The sequence below is a fragment of the Macaca thibetana genome, chromosome 6 (assembly GCF_024542745.1).
Source record: "Macaca thibetana thibetana isolate TM-01 chromosome 6, ASM2454274v1, whole genome shotgun sequence".
NCBI lineage: Eukaryota > Metazoa > Chordata > Mammalia > Primates > Cercopithecidae > Macaca > Macaca thibetana.
The window spans coordinates 134,327,751-134,347,807 of record NC_065583.1 but is presented as its reverse complement, the minus strand read 5'-3'; the positions used below and the strand labels follow the sequence as shown (position 1 = coordinate 134,347,807).

Sequence of the window (20,057 nt, the reverse complement as noted above, 5' to 3'; positions counted from 1 at the left end):
ATTAACATGTCTGATAGTTACCACTCCTCTACACCCCCCAGTCCTATGTCCAGATATATGAAAGCTGACATGTGTCTCAGAAATGAAAACTTACCCCAAAAGACATTACACTTTGTGTTAGTCCATTCTCACATTCCTATAAAGAACTACCTGGCCCTGGATAATTTATGAAGAAAAGAGGTTTAATTGACTCACAGGTCTGCAGTTTTAGCAGGAAGCATGGCTGGGAGGCCTCAGGAAACTTACAATCATGGTGGAAGGTGAAGGGGAAGCAGGCATGTCTTACCGTGACGGAGCAGGAGGGAGAGAGAGTGCAAAGTGGGAAGCGCTACACACTTTTAAACAACTCGATCTCATGAGAATGCATTCACTACCAGGAGAACAGCAAGAGCGAAGTCCACCTCCATGACTCAATTACCTCCCATCAGGCCCTCCTTCAACACATGGGGATTATTGTTTAGCATGAGATTTGGGTGGGGACACAGTGAAACCATATCAATCTTGGAAATAAAGAATCTTCAAAACCAATATAGTGAGATTAAATATAGGCAAAACTATGAGGTTGGTGAAGTTTGCCTTCTGAGCCACTTAATCTTTTGTTTCCTGGATCACAGCTTCCTCGAGCTGCTCATAACTATTCATATGCCCCTCGGCAAAACCTGTTCTCAATTTTTTTACTCTGAAGAATAAATAACTGATGGAGGACCCCACACAGAGGATATTTTCATTTAATCAGGATTTAAGGATTAAGTAAACGAGTTAGATTGTGGAATGTGGAATTTTATGTATCAGCAAGCTTATAAGGAAGGATTTCTTTTTACTTTGGGGCCTCTTGGGTCCCTGAAATCACATTATATGGCTAATGCCTATTCTGTTCTCTGCATAAGGAAAACTCTCAGTGGTTATTAACTTCTTTTTGAGTTCTCTACTCTGCTGAAAGTTAGCAAAGCTTTGTGTACTCATTCAGCAAATATCAATTTATTGACATTTGTTTAATACAGCAAAGGGAAAAAGGTTAGAAATATTTTTCAACAATTTGATATTTTAACAGTTTTCACCTTCAGGTTATGCGAGGCCTTAAAATACCTTACTACCTTTTAAGGTCTTATACACTAAAATCTTAAACATTCGGCTGGGACTAATGTTTAAGTCCAAGGGCTTTCTTTGACTGAACATTTGCCATGACTAGGCACAATATCTAGAATCCTTCCATAGCTCAACCACTTTGGAGTCTTTTCTCATTTTATCAAGAAAGAAAGGACCCAAACAATGCCCAAATCATACTTGAACCCTAGTCTAAGTGTATTTGAAACTTCTGGTTCAACGTAGGAAGCATTTATGCAACCCTGTGCAAGTACTATAGAGCGCTATGAGAAAATAGATTTCTTTCATGCAACGAAACTTTGATAATTGCTTATGTCTCCTTATGGTCCCATGAGCATGTCACGGTTACAGATCTTTTATCACAGTGGAGATAGAGTGCAAGCAGGGAAAGGCAGATCATAAACAAACAAAAAGTAAAATATACAATGTGTCAGATGGTCTTAAGTATTATGGAAAAAAGTAAAATGAGGTTGGGAATTCTGAGGTTGGGGGAGAGTTGCATTTTAATCTAAGGTAGTTAGGGAAAGCCTCATGGAGGTGACAGTTGACAAAAATTCAAAGGAGATTTAGGACTGAGCCATTCAGATATTTGGGGAAAGAGTGTACCAGGCACAGTGAATAGCAAGTGCAAACAGTTTTTCAATTAAGGGTGTACCTGGTTTATTTTAAGCACAGAAAGGAGTTTAGTGTTAGCAGAAAGGATAAGAGAAGGAGGGGAGTAATGGGAAATGAAGCCATAGAGGTGAGAGAATCGATGGGAGATCTTGTGGGGTCTTATAGACCAATTGTAAGGATTTGATTTACTTTAGTTAGAGTGAAGTGGGAGGGTATTAGACATTCTGAATAGAAGTCTGACATGATCTAACTTAAGTTGTTCAAAGGATCACTTTAGTTTCTGTCTTGAGATTAAACCATAAGAGGGCAGGGGTGGAAACAGCATATCTAGTATAACATTCCAGGCAATTGGTTATTAGAATTGTGGTGGCAGGGAGGCGGGTGGGATTCTGGATGTATGTGGAAGGAGAGTCAACAAGATTTACTAAAGGATAGGATGGTGGTCAGGAGGGGAAAAGTGCACTTAGGGATGTCTCCAAGAGTTTTGGCCTGCATTTGTTAGGAGATGGTAACAATTGAGATGGAGAGGATTGTTGGAAGAATGAACTTTGATGAATAATCAGGAGTTCAGTTAGGAGATGCCTAGTAGAAAATTGAAGTTCAAGACTGAAATTCAAGACTGGAGATTTAAAAAACCTGGCTGTCATCAGCACATAAATGGTATTTAAGAGAAGAAGTCTAAGCCCTCCAGACATTATTACTCAGGCTTCTTTGTCCTCTGGCTTGTTGTTGGATTTTGTCAATGGGTGGCCCTTTCAGGAGAGAAGAAAGAAGAGAAAAGCAAGGTCTGTGTTTTTTCCCCATCAACTCATGTTAGGCAGCCCCTCTGCTGTAGTGAGAGCTTTCACTGGGTTCTGATCACTGCTTCTTCCCAGTCCCTCCAGGCCTAGGGCTGACGGAGTGTCAGTTGCTTCTCACTGTTACCAGTCCTGGCTGCTGTATCATCTCTTATTGGCTCCCTTGACCCTGTCCACTCCCTTTAACTCTCTTCAGTTACTGCTTCAGAGTATAACATCTTTTTCCTACCAGGACCCTAATGACATTAGCAGATCTGGTAAAATAGTTGGCAAGCAGTGGCACTTGAGTCCTGAGGCCAAATCTATTGTCGATTTGTGCTTATCATTTTGATAATTGATAATTATCATGATTCCTATATGGTTATTGAAATGATTATTTTTATTATCATTTAATTTAGTTAATTTTGTTCTATCTTACAACAACATGTATTAGAAGCATGATGTAAGGAAGAAGCAGTTTAGGCTTGTTGTATGATCTTGGGAAAGTCATATCACTTCCTGAACTTAAGTTTCTGGATAAGTGAGCGTGGTAATTACTGCCTCTTAATAAATAACAAGTCCTTCAATATTAAACCTCCTCCCAGGTCCTTGAAGGAAGTTGTTAGAGGAGCACAAAGGTTAACTGCCTACTTTCAAATTTGTCTAAAGGTACAATCCTGGTACCTAAAACCCACTATTGCTAGCCAGGGTTAGAAGAGATGGGTAGGAGAAGGGGAAGGCTGTCAGTACCTGCAATGTCAAAAAGCATGCCATTTTAAACAGTTTTCAGTATTTTTTTTCTCAGAATAAATTCTTTTGGTCAAAGTCACATAAGGAAGGGCAGAAAACAAATCTAAAGACTTTGGAATGGCAGTCCAAATATTGACTGTTACCAGCATGTTTCCTCCGGGTCTCCCCACTGAAGGCTACATCTAGGAATGATACACAGTCACGCAACCCTGGAGTTTGTCAGCTGAGCACCTCTGGATCTCTGGCCTTCAGCACCCGGAGAATAATTCTTAAATCTACAAACTGTCTCGTGCAGCATTTTTTTTTTCCCTTCTCCTCAAATAATATCCAATTACTGAGTGCTGTGCTGGGAGAACCTGGGGAAATGCTAGAAGGAAACGCAGCTGAGAGCCACTGTGGTTTGACAGCTCTCCAGCTCCTTTGAAAATATTTTGGCAAAAACAAGATTTTAAGTAAAACTGTTTCCTTTGGTAACATACCCAAAACTGCAGGTTTTACATTTTCAGTACTATGATTTGGGCCAAAAGTGGAAAAAGAAAAAAAAATGGGGAGCTAAAAGCTGTTCTTGAGGGAGGAAGATAGAATCTAAGAAAAAGGGGACTGTTTCGCATGGGATGCAGATATGAGAGTAGGAGGGAAACAGATGGAAGCATATTGAACTTTCTCTCCTCACTTCTTTTCTCTACTAAAGAATTTCCCCGTCAAAACACAAGGCTCTTTTTTTGCCTTAAGATGGCCAGGAGAGGATTCACTGGGGAATTACTAGGCTAGGATTTGTGTTATTGCTTATTATAGGATGAGCAATAGCAACTGGGGAGGGTCAAACCACATGGGTGCTTCATTTCAGGCCATCCTACATTATAGCAGATGCAGGAGGGGATAAAATGGATAATAGTTATATCAACCCTGTTAGTTGGTCCTTGGAGAATATGCTCATTTATTCTTGCTTCATTTTTTTTCCTGATTGCATCCATGCATAAATTCCCTCCATTTTTGAAAACATCAGCTCTCTCCTATCCCAGGACCTTTGTAGATACCTTCTCTACCCAGAATGCTTTTCCCTCAAACTCCACCATTCTTTTCAGGGAAGCCTCCCTTTATCCTACAAGTGATGGTAGTGTTTTATGTTGTCTTTCTGGCCATCTGTTTACATATTCCCCAACACTGTAAATTCTACAAGGGCCTGTTCACCATCACAACCCCAAGGGATGGCATAAGGTGAATGTTCAATTTAAAAGGTTAGCAAGTTGTCTGACTAAACCTGCTTTTCTTTAGTTTCCTTTTCTCATTATACTTCTTTCCTAATAATCTAGTTCTCCTTTGTTTTTGTTTCCCCTTATATTGCTCTTTTTTCCTATTACCCTTTCTCCGAGACTTCTCCTTATGTAGAAGCTTTGCCTAAAGCAAGGGTTTGTAGGAAATATACTCTGAACTATATAATGTTAATATCAGAAGGTACTTTGGAGATTATGTAATTAAACCCACCTCCAGTTTTATAATTGTGCTCCATTGTCCAAGGTCACAGAGCTAGTTGGGAACAGAATTTAGATTTGAATCCTGTAATCCCAACTCTATGTTAAGTCTTCCTTTCATTATTGTCACTCTATACAAAGTGTTAGACAAAAGGGTGAGGTTCCAAAAATACTAATCATCTCTCTACAACACAAGCTCCATATCATCCAAGAGTTTGACATCTCGTTGGCAAGAAAAGACTGCTCCCTGGGTCCTTCCCAAAAAATTGCTATTATAAGAATAAAACTTATGTTCAAACTCTGTCCTTAACTTCCCTCAGACTCAGGAAGATCCATTTATCTTAGCGTGCTAAGGGAGAGATACAAGTTTGATATTTAGTTCCTAAATAAATGTTTATGTCAAAAACAGTGAACCCAAAAGTTCAAAACCCTATTAAAAAGAGAGAAGACTAGGAGAGAGAAATATTAATAATGATAATAATAACAATAGCTGACATTTATTACTAGCACTGCTCTAGCAACCTGTCCTAAATGACATATATTTACTCGGTTAATCCTCCATCAACCTGTAACTTAAATACTATTATCCCTACTTCATCAATGAGGAAACTGAAGCATAAAACAACTGTTCAATGTATTTATCTAGTAAATGAAAAGCTGAGATTTGAACCTGAGCAGTTTACTCCAGCATCAACACTCTGTGGAACATCTAGATGAAGATTCTACCCCCGAAACAGAGATAAGTTTTTACAACCTCCGTGAAAGATCCCACTGATATAACCAAGTTCTACCAGGCCCGAAATAATTTGGAGTCAAAACCTTGGGAATGGCCGGTCTTTCACAATTGTATATGTAACTGGCTGCCCTGTTCATGAAGCACTGAACTGATTCTGAGAATTTTCTTTTATCTGTCTGTTCTCTGTAAATAATTTTCACTTGTTGCCAGTTTTTTTAATTCAGGCAATATCCTTTCTCACAAGCTGAAGAACCTATAAAGGGCATGATGGTTTCAATAGGAGTGAAAGTCAAGAGGCGCCTCAGAAAAGGGTTTTGTTACCACTTCACTGTGGCACTTAGCATGAAATCCAAATTTCACCCACACAGCCTTACAGGGAGGGCCTTGCTCATGATTTGATGTGATCTCCCACCACTCCCTGTGCTATAGCCATTGCAATACTCCTGCAGCCTCTCGAACTCGCAACTGTGTCCTGCCCCCAGGACCTGTGTTCTTGCTCTTATGTGGCAAGTGGCTTTCAGAAAAAAAATAGTGCAGTTATAGAACAAATTTTTCATGCTATACTTTTACTGTGCAGAACTTTTACTGTGCAGAAAGTTCTTTTAGACAGTGTTGGATTGAGGAACATAAGGGCTGGAAGAAAAGTCAGCATGAAGGAAGTCTTTCAAGGCAGTAAAGGGCATTGGCTTTAAGATTAGATCAGCATTGATTCTTTGCTCTTCCACTTATTATCTCTGTGTTCTTCTATAAATTAATTAATCTCTTTATACCTAGTTTCTGGCACAGAAATTGAATGAATATATGTATCCATTTAATCACCTAAAGAGGTATGTATACATATGTATTATGTATTTTGCCACAAATTCTGGACAACTGCTAGTCCTCAACTAAGGGAAAATAGCAGCAATACCAATAGAATGTAAATCGGATGAAAGCCACTCTGCTAAGGATTAAGATTCACATAGATGGCCAGTATGTGCATGCATAATATGTATGTACAAGGCCTAGGCTCCACCTAAATAGGTCAGAAAGATAGAAGGGCGGATTTTACAAGTAACCGTTTTAGGAGGAGTTTTTGTTTGTTTGTTTTTAAATTTATTTTTATTTTTTATTTCTGTAGGTTTGGGGGGAGCAGGTAGTGTTTGGTTATATGAATAAGTTCTTTAGTGGTGATTTCTGAGATTTTGGTGCACCCATTACCCAAGCAGTATTGACTGTACCCAGTTTGTAGTCTTTTATCTCTCAACCACCTCCCACCCTTTCCCTTGAGTCCCCAGAGTCCACTGTATCATTCTTATGCCTTTGCATCCTCATAGCATAGCTCCCACTTATGAGTGAGAACATGCGATGTTTAGTTTTCCATTCCTGAGTTATTTCACTTAGAATAATTGTCTCCAATTTCAACCAGGTTGCTGTGAATGCCATTATTTTGTTCCTTTTTTATGCCTTAGTAGTATTCCATGGTATGTATATGCCATAATTTCTTTATCTGCTCGTTGATTGATGGGCATTTGGGCTGATTTCATATTTTTGCAATTGTGAATTGTGCTGCTGTAAACATATGCGTCCAAGTATCTTTCTCATATAATGATTTCTTTTCCTCTGGGTAGATACTGAGGAGTGGGATTGCTGGATCAAATGGTAGTTCTACTTTTAGTTCTTTAAGGAATCTCCACACTGTTTTCCATAGTGGTTGTATTAGTTTACATAGTAGTTTATGACCAGTAGTGTAAAAATGTTCCCTTTTTACCATATCCCCACCAACATTTATTATTTTTTGATTTTTTGATTATGGTCATTCTTGCAGGAGTAAGGTGGCATCACACTGTGGTTTTGATTTGCATTTCCATGATCACTAGTGATGCTGAGTACTTTTTCATATGTTTGTTGGCCATTTGGTACCTCTTCTTTTGAGAATTGTCTATTCATGTCCTTAGCCCACTTTTTGATGAGATCGTTTTTTTTTTTTCTTACTAATTTGTTTGCACTCCTTGTAGCTTCTGGATATTAGTCCTTTGTTGGATATATACATTACAAAGATTTTCTCCCACTCTGTTGGTTGTTTGTTTACTCTGCTGTTTCTTTTACTGTGCAGAAGCTTTGTAGTTTTATTAAGTCCCATCTATTTATCTTTGTATTTGTTGTATTTGCTTTTGGGTTCTTGGTCATAAAGAACTTTGCCTAAGCCAGTGTCTATAAGAGTTTTTCCAACATTATCTTCTAGAATTTTTATGGTTTCAGGTTTTAGATTTAAGTCCTTCATCCATCTTGAGTTGATTTTTGTATAAAGTGAGAGATGAGGATGCAGTGTCATTCTTCTACATGTGGCTTGTCAATTATCCCAGCACCATTTGTTGAATAGGGTTTCCTATCCCCACTTTATGTTTTTGTTTGCTTTGTCAAGGATCAGTTGGCTGTTAAGTATTTGGCTTTATTTCTGGGTTCTCTATTCTGTTCCATTGGTCTGTATGCCTATTTTTATACCAGTACCATGCTGTTTTGGTGACTATGATCTTATGGAATAGTTTGAAGTCAGGTAATGTGATGCCCACAGATTTGTTATTTTTGCATAGTCTTGCTTTGGCTATGTGGGCTTTTTTTTGGTTCCATATGAGTTTTATAATTGTTTTTTCTAGTTCTGTGAAAAACGATGGTGGTATTTTGATGGAAATTGCATTAAATTTGTAGATAGCTTTTGACAATATCGCCATTTTCACAATACTGGTTCTACCCATCCATAAACATGGGATGGGTTTCCACTTGTTTGTGTTGTCTATGATTTCTTTCAGCAGTGTTTTGTAGTTTTCCTTGTAGATGTCTTGCACCTCTTTGGTTAGGTATATTCCTAAGGATTTTTTTACAACTATTGTAAAACAGGTTGAGTTCTTGATTTGATTCTTAGCTTGGTCACTTTCAGTGTATAACAGAGCTACTGATTTGTGTACATTAATTTTGTATCCTGAAACTTTACTGAATTCATTTATCAGTTCTAGGAGCTTTTTGAAGAAGTCTTTAGAGTTTTCTAGTTATACAATCACATCATCAGCAAACAGCAACAGTTTGACTTCCTCTTTACTGATTTGGATGCCTTTTATTTCTTTCTCTTGTCTGATTGCTCTGTCTAGAACTTCCAGTATTGTGTCGAATAGAAGTGGTGAGAATGGGTATCCTTGCCTTGTTCCAGTTCTCAGAGGTAATACTTTCAACTTTTCCTCATTCAGTATTATGCTGGCTATGGGTTTGTCACAGATGGCTTTTATTACATTAAGATATGTTAGGAAGGAGTTATCTTAAGGTAAGTTTCTGTAAGATAAGGTAAGATCATAAGGGGATGACATAGAGGGGACATGAAGAGAGAAAAGATAGGAAGAAAGCTAGAAAGGATGTATAAGCATCAATTTCCACTTTCTGATTGCTGAAGGGATGACAGTGTTGTCAGTCAAAAATAATACCACATACCAGTGACGAGATTGGATAGTGTAATCTTTACTGGGAGAGGGCAGAAGAAAGTGAAAGTAGGAACAAAAGGTGTTTTCCATTGCCCCTGAAATCCCATTATTACTAGGGCAGGGGTTGGTTTTATTTCTAAAATAAAAGTCTGACTTTTTGATAATTGCTGCCTGAAGTCTACATAGAGAAAGTTTCTGAGGCTGTATTTGAGCTCCACTGGGAAGGAGTGCATGAATAAAGAGCAACTTCTGCACAGACACAGAAATCTCCTCCTAAGGTCAACTCTGCCGGCAAACCTGGTCCTGTACTTAAACCACCTTTCCTACATATCATCCCATGACTGTATCCTTGCTGTCATTCAGGTATCAGCTTAAACATGACTGCTCAGCAAAGCTATATACCTGTCTACCCTCTCTTTGTTCCATACAGCATGACTGTAATGATTTTAGGCTGAAAAAAGCTTAAAACACATATAACTTCAAAGCAACAATAACAGCAAAGGAAAAGAACATTCATTAAATCTCCCACACACCTTACTCCAGTAATACTACTTCCTAGTATACTTGACAGGATAAATTATTTATTAATTAAAAGTAAATAAGTAGGGTTAGAGGATACAGCCAAAAATAGATTTGGCTTAGTATAATTAATATTAAGAATTCCATCTGATGTACTTGGCTAACAGGGCCAGTTGTTTATTTCAGCCACTTTTCTTTCAAATAATAACATTTTTTAAATCACATAAAGGATTTTTTTTCTATCCACTGAGAAAGGATAAATGCATCCAACCCTTTATGAGAACTATCAGATAATTGAGAAACAAGTGAAAGGGTGGAGATAGAAATGGACTTGAGGGCAGTGTACAGCCTTTTCATTTTAACCTAGTACAAAATTTAATGGGATGATTACTATTAATCCTGACTCTTTTATGCAGCCATCACTGTCTAAATGTCAATTTTAAGTAGGACTATATGTCCAGCTTGTGCCAGTGAGCTGATAAAGGATTTCTGACGATAAGTAATAAAGCCATGAATGATATAGTCTCTGGTTTCATTTTTATTGAAATAGTGAAATCTCTAATAATAATATTTGCTGAAATAGCCTTACCTACAGTCTACCTATTCCTCATGTAAAACATTAGTGCTGTGGTTTGACTGTCTGTCCACTCCAAAACTCATGTTGAAATTTAATTGCCATTGTAACTGTTTTAAGAGGTAAAAGCCATTGTGGAGAATCTCCATGAGGCCTAGTAGAGCTATGGGGATGGGGCTACCCCCAAGACCCCAAAACTGTAGAGCTATCAGTGAGCAATGACAGTGTGGGAGAGCTGCAGGAATGAGACTCCAACCTGTGAGAGCTCCTGCATGGGCTGAGTCCAGTAAAGCTATATAGCAGGATTGCCTAAGATGTTGGTGGACCAACCCCACCCCAGTGTGCCCAGGGACATGAACTCGAGAAAGATTAGTCTCCAACTTTAAGATTTAATGTTGTTTTCCCTGTTGGATTTTGGACTTGCTTGGGACCAGTTACTCCTTTTTTTTTTCTTGACTATTTACCCCTGTTGATATGGGAATGTCTAGTCTATGTCCTACCATTGTATCTTGGAAGCCCATAATTTGTTTTGATTTCACAGACTCACAGCTGGAGAAGAATTTCCCTCAAGATGAATTGTGCCTTGGACTTCACCCATATTTGATTTAGATGAGACTCTGGGCTTTAGACTTCTGAGCTGGGGCTAGAATGAGTTAAGACTTTTGGAGCTACTGGGAAGCAATGAATGTATTTTGTGTGTGAAGACATGAATTTAGGTGGGGGTGGGCAGGAGCATAATTCTATGGTTTGAATGTTTGTCCTCTCCAAAATGCATGTTGCAATTTGTCAGTGTAATGGAAGTAAGAAGTAAGTCCTTTAAGAGGTGATGAGTCCATAAGGGCTATACCCTCATGAGTGGAATTAATGCCATCATAAAAGGATGAGTTTGGCCTCCTCTTGCATTCTCTCTTTTCTCTTGCCCTTTTGCCATGTGACCCTCATGGCAGAGGGCCCTCATAAGATCCCATTCCCTTGATCTTGGACTTTGCAACCTGCAAGAATGGTAAGAAATAAATTTCTGCTCATTATAATTTATTGTGTCTCACATATTCTGTTAAAACGACACAAAATGAATTAAGACCCTTTGTCTGAACAACCCAGAGTTGCTGTTCAATAAGTGAGTATTTTTAGGCAGTAAAGGTTATATTAAGCTGTCAAAAAAGTCATCTTTTTGAATATGGAATAAATATACGTTAGATATAATCAAAAAGGACCTTGCTAAAACAGTTAATAACAAATCTAGAAAGATTTCAAAGCTTACATTTCAAAACAATTATTAATCAACCTGGGGACTAAATTCTCCCCAGGTGCTTTATTCAGTTCCATTTTTTAATTGAACTGTACAGTGCAAGAAACTTTTCTGAGATCTAATCAGGAAATAGCCGGGATCTACAAAAACTAACTTAGGTGATCTTGGTTTATAGCAGGGTTTCTCAGCCTCAACAATTACTGTATTTTGGGTCAAATAATTCTTTGTTGTGGGACATTCTCCTGTGCATTGCTGAATGTTTAACAGCATCCTTGGCCTCTATCCACTAGATGACAGTGACATCCTCTTCCCCAGTTTAACAAACAAAAGTGTCTCCAGACATTGCCAAATGTTCTTTGGAGGACAAAATTAACCCATGTTTTTTTTTTTTTTTTTTTTTGTTTTTTAATTAATTAATTTATTTTTTATTATTATTATACTTTAAGTTCTAGGGTACATGTGCATAACGTGCAGGTTTGTTACATATGTATACTTGTGTCATGTTGCTGTGCTGCACCCATCAACTCGTCAGCACCCATCAACTTGTCATTTACATCAGGTATAACTCCCAGTGCAATCCCTCCCCCTTCCCCCCTCCCCATGATAGGCCCCGGTGTGTGATGTTCCCCTTCCCGAGTCCAAGTGATCTCATTGTTCAGTTCCCACCTATGAGTGAGAACATGCAGTGTTTGGTTTTCTGTTCTTGTGATAATTTGCTAAGAATGATGGTTTCCAGCTGCATCCATGTCCCTACAAAGGACACAAACTCATCCTTTTTTATGGCTGCATAGTATTCCATGGTGTATATGTGCCACATTTTCTTAATCCAATCTGTCACTGATGGACATTTGGGTTGATTCCAAGTCTTTGCTATTGTGAATAGTGCCGCAATAAACATACGCGTGCATGTGTCTTTATAGCAGCATGATTTATAATCCTTTGGGTATATACCCATTAATGGGATGGCTGGGTCATATGGTACATCTAGTTCTGGATCCTTGAGGAATCGCCATACTGTTTTCCATAATGGTTGAACTAGTTTACAATCCCACCAACAGTGTAAAAGTGTTCCTATTTCTCCACATCCTCTCCAGCACCTGTTGTTTCCTGACTTTTTAATGATCGCCATTCTAACTGGTGTGAGATGGTATCTCATTGTGGTTTTGATTTGCATTTCTCTGATGGCCAGTGATGATGAGCATTTTTTCATGTGTCTGTTGGCTGTATGAATGTCTTCTTTTGAGAAATATCTGTTCATATCCTTTGCCCACTTTTTGATGGGGTTGTTTTTTTCTTGTAAATTTGTTTGAGTTCTTTGTAGGTTCTGGATATTAGCCCTTTGTCAGATGAGTAGATTGCAAAAATTTTCTCCCATTCTGTAGGTTGCCTGTTCACTCTGATGGTAGTTTCTTTTGCTGTGCAGAAGCTCTTTAGTTTAATTAGATCCCATTTGTCAATTTTGGCTTTTGCTGCCGTTGCTTTTGGTGTTTTAGACATGAAGTCTTTGCCCATGCCTATGTCCTGAATGGTACTACCTAGGTTTTCCTCTAGGATTTTTATGGTATTAGGTCTAACATTTAAGTCTCTAATCCATCTTGAATTAATTTTCGTATAAGGAGTAAGGAAAGGATCCAGTTTCAGCTTTCTACTTATGGCTAGCCAATTTTCCCAGCACCATTTATTAAATAGGGAATCCTTTCCCCATTTCTTGTTTTTCCCTTTGAAAACTGGCACAAGACAGGGATGCCCTCTCTCACCACTCCTATTCAACATTGTGTTGGAAGTTCTGGCTAGGGCAATCAGGCAAGAGAAAGAAATCAAGGGTATTCAGTTAGGAAAAGAAGAAGTCAAATTGTCCCTCTTTGCAGATGGCATGATTGTATATTTAGAAAACCCCATTATCTCAGCCCAAAATCTCCTTAAGCTGATAAGCAACTTCAGCAAAGTGTCAGGATACAAAATTAATGTGCAAAAATCATAAGCATTCTTATACACCAGTAACAGACAAACAGAGAGCCAAATCATGAATGAACTTCCATTCACAATTGCTTCAAAGAGAATAAAATACCTAGGAATCCAACTGACAAGGGATGTAAAGGACCTCTTCAAGGAGAACTACAAACCACTGCTCAGTGAAATAAAAGAGGACACAAACAAATGGAAGAACATACCATGCTCATGGATAGGAAGAATCAATATCGTGAAACCCATGTTTATAAGGTAGGGAAAAAGGCTTTCCAAATATTCAGGATTTAGGCCCACAAGCTTATTCAGTGGAATCAAACCTAAGGAAACTGTGCCACAGAATCTAGACTCTTTACTACTTCTACAAGCAAACTCATATGAGTCCACCAACATGGTTTGTGGAAGTTAATCAGTTGAAGCAATGATAAACATATGCTCTACATATGAGTTCTATATTATATAAGGTCTTTGGAGAGCACACCTCTTCTGATTTGGACTCTACTTGGTGTTTCACAAACGTTGTTAATTTTATTTTAGCTACCTTGTCGAGGCCTACTTTGGGTAACATGGATAAGAATTTGGTTTACCATCCCATTCTGTAGTTAAAATTGCATTAAAGTTATTTGAATACTATGAGGTTAGAGATCTCACCATCAAGTTTACCTGAGGCATATTTTTAAGACTCAATAAAGTTGAAGTCCTTAAGCCAGTCTTACTGTTTTCAGTATTTTAATGCTTCCAGTTCCACTATTCATTCAGAGCATAAAAAGCAAGGATGAGTTAGATGGTCACTTTCTAAGCAATTCAGATTACCCAATAGGTATACATTTTTTAAAGGCTAGAAGCACAATAAGGCTAATTTCAAAACCATTTATAGTGATAGGTCTCAGAGTAAATGTACCAATTTACCATAAGACATCACTAGGCTCTGATCATTAATGAGTATGTCAGAAATTTCTCCTTTATATTCATATTTATATATTTATCTTTAAAAGTTATGTTCCACAGAGTATCAACCCTTTCATTCCTTAGGGATTCCAAACATGGCCCCATTGGACCAGCTGCCATTCTTGGTCACCACAAATAATTAATCCCACCATGAAATATTTAAAATATGTAAAGGTTAAAAGATCATAAAAATGAGACCATATGTCCAAACACACCACGTGTGCTTTGGCAAGAGAAATGTATGTGTTAAGACAAGTCTTAACCAGCCTGCCAGGGAACTAGATCAAAACCAGGACAAAAAGATTCTTTTCATATAAGCTAGGTATTTCCCTAGCACTTACCCCAAGGTTAGCTGAGATGAAAAAAAGCCAGTATACCCCTATTGGCCTGGCAAAGCCATCTTCTTTGATGGCTGAAAAAAATAAAAGGCCTAGAACCTTATTTGGGGAGATGAACTGCCTTGGTCTAAATCCTGGCTCCACAACTAATTCTGCCAACATCTTAATATGTTGGCAACATATTTAATATCTCTGAGCCTCAATTTCCTCACCTATAAAATAGAAATTGTTATATCTTTCTTCTGGAATGTTTCGAGAATCAAACAAGATAAAAAAGGTTTTAGAACATTTTTGGCACAAAATGAAGGCTGTTGTTCTTATTAAGAAAAAAAATCTATATTCCATCTCATCAGGAATGCTAACATTTTGATTCTCACTTTTACTTGTTTCAGATTATGCTCCGAGACACTGAACCTGAAAAGATGCATCCAGTTTTGCCAAGTGGTTTCACTACCAAGGCCAGTCTCCACCTATGACAGACCCAAGGAAGATCATTTACAACTAGAATCTAGTCATTTAGGAGCCTGTGTGCTCCCTGGGTGGGCCGTCTGCACTGGTGTGAGGTTTATCTCTTTGAAGGGAAAACCAAAGGAATCTTCTTGAATATCAGCACCAGGAAGAGCAGTACAAACTGGAGAAGTTGGGGTATGTAGGCAGTGGCTTCAACCCATGCATTATATGTGTTCAATTACTCAGAAGACCCTGTACTCCACTTATTTTGGTTGAATAAGCAGACTGTAAAACCAACAAAAAATGGAAATTGCTTTTAGATCGCTAGTGTATGGGCTTATTCATGTCATACCTCTCATCCTTCAGAACCAATTATCTAGTGTTGATTATACCACTATGTGTCAACATTATTAAATTAAAAAAGGTTGTAGCTGGGCATGATGGCTAGCACTTGTCATCGTAGTTACTTGGAAGGCTGAGCCAGAAGCATTTGTTGAGGCCAGGAGTTTGAGACCAACCTGGGCAACATAGCAAGACACCATCTCTAAAAAAAGTAGCCAGGCAGGGTGATGGCAAATACCTGCAGTCCCAGCTATTCAGGAGTCTGAGGTGGGAGGATTAGATTGCTTGAGCCTAGGAGTTTGAGGCTGCAGTGAGCTATGATCACACCAATGCACTCCAACCTGGGCAACAGAGCAAGACCCCAACTCAAAAAAAAATTTTGGAACAAAACTTTTTAAATTTTTAAAGTAAAAATTCACTTTAATATTAGCTAAGTGAATAAGAATTAGTTTAGATGACCCTCAAGAACAAAAGTGTAGTTTTCCACTCTTTTAATGCCTTTTAGAGCTTATTGTACAATATTTAAATATACAAAAATGTATAAAGAATAATACAGCAAACTTTTCCTGAGGTTAAGGGTCTTTAGGGAGCTCAGCTTTAAGCTGGTCCAATTCCACATCTTGTTACCCCTTTTAATACCTACACCTTTAATACTCAAAACTCTGGGCATAGAAATTGTCAAATTCCCTGAAGGTAGCTAAAGAATTAGCTGCAGTTTTCCATTCTACTTTCTTTGTGAGTATAAAAGAGTTTTACATTTTAAAAGGCGTATACAATATTTCATTCGGCACTCTGTTTTTACTGGGAAGTTTTTTTCAGGATACCTAACCTCCTTCATTTTTCATCAAAATGTACTCACTATTATGAGTTTAAAATGTTTTTAATTTTATTTTATTTACACAGTTGTCTCTGTCCTCACTATTGAAATTGGAATGCAAATAAAAACAAAATGGCCATGAACAGAATTCGTATGCATTAAAAACTATTGTAGGAACACACAGGTTTCCATGGAGGAGAGCAATTTTTGTATTTCAATGTATTTGCAATAGTTTCAAAACAATAACTAAATGTAAAGAAGTCATTTTTGTTGTTACTCAGTGAATGTGAACCCCAAACCAAACTATAATACCCCTTTTCAAAGGCCTTCTAGGATATTTCCCCAATTTATGAATTCTCCCATTCTAGTGTAAATTCATCTTAGATAACTAAGATTATTTAGAGAAGGTGCATGCTAGCAAATCCACTAAGCCTTTTCCTTGTAACCTAAAGTATGTTGAGTTAATGAAGAAATTCAATCTCTTTCTCTAATGCTTATATCAAAAGTTTAGAATTCCTACAATTTTCTTACCCAAGTATAGTGATCAGGAAAATCAGCAAATGCTAAATTGATGGTTTCAGTTTCCCAAAGTTTGGATGAGCCCTGGGATATCATCAAGGTGATATCATCAGATGTATATCTCACCTTGGTAACCATCTTTGATAAGGATGCTGACTTATACTCCTCTGGGTGTGCTGGCCAGCTAAAGGCTGATACTCTCTGCCAAAGTCTCTACTGAAGGCCTGAACTTCAGCTCTGGCACCACTGTTCTGGTCATCCCATTCAGACTTTCCTTGGCCCCTATTCATGGGAAGGGGAGTAAGCATATGTTCTCTCCAGTTTCAAGATGAGGAAAATGAGGTTCTAAAAGGCTCATTTTTTTCTGAATCCAGATAGTAAATGATGGAACCAAACAGACTGCACAGCTCATATTTCACTATCCTGTATTTCACATATAAAAAAAAAATCAATTTTGAGCTAATGGCCAATCGTGTAATCACTGACTTTGTAGATATTTTAAGTGTTTGGGCTTATGCTGACTACTTGTGGGATGTCTAATTTGTTTGCAGGCCTGGTTGGCATGTAGTAACTGTTATGTAAGTGTTTGCCATTTATCACTGGCAAAGGCATGGCATGCTCAAACTGAGCACCTTAGGCGTCACAGTACGTCAAAACTACCATTTCTACAGCACCCTTTCCTAGATCCAGGCTTAAGAAGAGGACTATTCCCTTAAAATACAAGCAATTCTAAGCCAGAAAGAATTTCTGCAGCCAAACCGGAGTAGTATTTCTGTGATGCTCAGTGAGCCTTCAGTAATTTCAAGAAATGAAACTATATATAACCCTATCTGTATAAAGTAAGATTCGATCTTTGTAACACTCATTCATCTTGCTGTTGATTTCAAGCTCTTCCTTGATGCAAGCTTCTTCATTGCTGCCTACACAGAGATATGAAATTATGGGAAGCTTGTTAATTCAGAACAAGACTGCCCTCATAGAATCACATTGTTTGGATAAAGACTTGATACAAACATCTCTCTGTAACGTCTATTAAAAAGAAATCTTCCTAGGCAAATAACAATATAAACAATGTTAAAGGAAGCTTATTTAAATGTTTCAAGGTTACATATATTTTAAAATTTTAACTCTTACTAACAATACAAATGATAATATATAGTTATGAGATTTGTTTCTTAAACCAGGTCCACAAAGAATTTCTACTGGGAAATACTTCCTAATAGGCTGACTCTATTTGCTTCCCACTACAGATTTTAAAATATTTTAAGACCAATTGTCTCAGGAGTGTGTGTCAAAGAAAACAGGTGGTACTGAAGTTTTAAATCTAGGAGCATTTATAAAACTGGTGAATAAATCAACAATTATTAATTTTAGTTCTACAATATGTTTATCTACCTATGTCATGTTTAGGAAACTCATGTTATTAAAGTCCTAGGAGATTAGACAAGCAATTTTCTTTGTAGTGCTGAATTTGAATGTTTCTGAATAAATCTCTTTTACAAATGAGAATTATAAATGAAAATTTCAAATGTCTCTGTGCGTATATATATACAAACTTACATGTTTATAAATTTGAGAAGATACAAAGAAACCACTAGAATATTTCTATAACATCTATGCAATTTAAATTTTAAATTTGTATGGTCTTACTGTGTGATGTTTTCTGAGAGCCCAAACTTAAGCATATGAGAGGCAATGTTCTGTGTCATCAGTCATAGGTTCACTCTAGTCTTTAAAAATACCCAGTGACCAAGCATGGTGGCTCATGCCTCTAATCCCAGCACTTTGAGAGGCCAGAGTGGGAGGATCACATGAGGCCAGGAGTTTGAGACCAGCCTGGGCAACAGAGCAAGACACCATCTCTATAAAAATACATTTAAAAATTAGCCAGGCCTGGTGGTGCATGCCTGTAGTCCCAGCTATTCAGAAGGCTGAAGTGAGAGGATTGCTAAAGCCCTGGAGTTTGAGGCCACAGTAAGCCATGATCATGTCCTGTACTCCAGTCTAGGCAAAGGAGCAAGACTTTATGGAAAAAAAAAAAAAAAAAAAAGCCTCAAATGGGCATTTATCTGCAGCCTGCTTTCCATATTCTTCTTTTGAACATTGCCCCCACCACCTCCTACCACCCCTTTCCTTTTCTCACTGAAGTAACACAGAGTCCAAACAGTATCTTCCATTTTCTTGCACAATCCCACAGCCTTGGCACATGACTCTAGCCTGGCCAATCAGTGTGTTTCCCTGGGGAAAGCTTTCTTCCTTCTGTGAACCTGAAAGAGCAAGAGCTATTGCTAGCTGCTGTGTCTGCTTGTATAGAAGATCTCCTGCCTTTTGAAAGGGAGCACAAAACTGATGTTCAGAAAGAAGGCTGTATGTTAAGAGAGAGAAAATAGAGACAGAGCAAGAGACAGAAAAAGAGAGAGAAAACTGAGAAGAGAAAAAGACTAAATCAGAGACAGAAAAAGAGAAAGGAAGGCTGGAGGGAGGGAGACATTGACATTGTATTAATGTGATTGTCCTGACTCTATCTTTGGCTCTGATTCCTGCCCTAGTCCCGCCTTCCAAGGCTTGGCTTTTAAGCCTTTGCTCCTGTTCTGTGAGATATTTGTTAACCTTCCAAAAAATTCCCCTCTGCTGTTCTGGCTGGGTATCCTTGCATTCAGAAGATTGCTGATAATGTCAGAGCCTCTTCAAAGTCTCTGTAGCACTGCATTTGGAAGGTATGCAAGTTTGATAATGTGGAGAATCATTTGGAATTTATGTTAAATTTTAACCTTCCACCAAATCGTATATCAACGTGTAAGGAAGGAGAAAAAAATCACCTAGCATGTATTATTATTATAGAAACTATTATTTCAAAGAACAGTAGGTGTGATTGAATTGAGAATGACAAACCAGCCTCAACTAAGCAAGTGGATGAGACCGGCTCCATGTAATCCACTTAGAAAAACTTAGACTATATGAGAGGCTGAAGGAACTTCCAAATTTTCAGTTACCCAAGTTATGTTTTCCCTGCAGACTCTTGGTATGTTTGTTTCCTATTACTGCTATAACGAATTACCGCAAACTTAATGGCTTAAAATGAAAAATATATATATAGATCTAGAGATAAGAAATATAAAATGGGGTGGTAGCACCATGCTCTTTCTGACAGCTCTAGGGGAGTAACTGTTTCCTGGCCTTTTCCAGCTTCTAAAGACTGCCTGCATTCCTTGGCTCATGGCCTGCATCATTCCGACTTTGCTTCTGTCGTCACATCTCTTCTTACTGAGACGCTCCTGCATCTGTGCAGGAACGCTTGTGATTACGTTAGGTCTACCTGATAGTCCGAGGTAATCCCACATCTCAAAATCCTAAATTTAATCATATATGCAGAGTCCTTTTGCCATGTAAGGCGGCATATTCACAGGTTCTAGAGATTAGAACATAAATATCTT

General features: G+C 38.0%; 1 protein-coding gene and 1 long non-coding RNA gene across 4 annotated transcripts in view; one reads left to right on the top strand and one right to left on the bottom strand.

The window, feature by feature from the left end:
• LOC126956711 (uncharacterized) overlaps positions 1–15,838 on the top strand; it is a 362,843-nt gene extending 347,005 nt beyond the window's left edge. For all 3 annotated transcript variants that reach the window (XR_007726455.1, XR_007726457.1, XR_007726456.1), the window contains one exon: positions 14,888–15,838. This is a non-coding gene — a long non-coding RNA (uncharacterized LOC126956711). The remainder of the gene's footprint in view (positions 1–14,887) is intronic.
• Positions 1–20,057, bottom strand: part of TARS1 (threonyl-tRNA synthetase 1) — a 1,036,507-nt gene that overhangs the window by 424,464 nt on the left and 591,986 nt on the right. The gene's annotated exons all lie outside the window — the stretch shown is intronic.